Here is an 842-nt window from a genome sequence, read left to right as displayed (position 1 = left end):
TTTGTTTGAGATTGGAAATCTCTGTCTTGATCTGGGGACAGTCTTTGGAAGAGATGCAGTGATCCCCTTGACAATTAGGAAACTTTAACATGGTTGCGCTGCAGTTGTCTTCTGAGTGGGGTTCGGTGCATCGAGAGCACACTCCCGCATTTCTGCAAACAACCTTCACATGGAATAAATGATCGAACCTGGTGGCGAAAGTGGCCAACCTTCACGTAGGAGGGAAGGCAGTCACAATTGAACGTTATCCTTACACAACGTGTGTTACCGAGGCGACCAACGTGCACAATGACGTTGTGTTCACTTGCTGTTTTGATGATAACTGGGAGGTTTGCATTAGGTATTTCATTGTCAATGTCATAGATGACTCCTGTTATTGTGGCACTATTCGCTGGCACGATGGACCGGACCTCGAAGTTACCCAGCTGCGTTACATGTTGTAGTGTGTTCAGAGCGCTCGGGTTCATCATATCGATTGCCTGGATAGTTCTCCTAGTGTTTATCCTTACATCCTTGATCTGGATCGACAAAGTGTTCTCTAGATACACGGAGGGTGCTTGCCTGTTGATAGCACGTAGGTTGTCAGTAGCGTTGTGTGGTACAAACAGGATGGAGTGAGGCCGTCGTTGAGGCGCAGTTGTTACCGTGGTCGAACTTGACGCCGAAGATGCATTGATCATTCTTCGTTTAGCCTTGAGGTTCAGGACAGGTCGAAAGCTGTCTTCCGAGGACTCGTCACCTGATGCGAAGTACAGCTCTGTGTGCTTGCTGTCACTCGATGTATTTCCTCGCTTCCTCGAAGCGATGTCCGCGGGTGAACGGGAACCGGGAGGGGCCTCCGG

Source organism: Dermacentor albipictus, unplaced genomic scaffold (genome assembly GCF_038994185.2).
Source record: "Dermacentor albipictus isolate Rhodes 1998 colony unplaced genomic scaffold, USDA_Dalb.pri_finalv2 scaffold_17, whole genome shotgun sequence".
Lineage (NCBI taxonomy): Eukaryota > Metazoa > Arthropoda > Arachnida > Ixodida > Ixodidae > Dermacentor > Dermacentor albipictus.
This window is presented reverse-complemented; position numbering follows the sequence as displayed.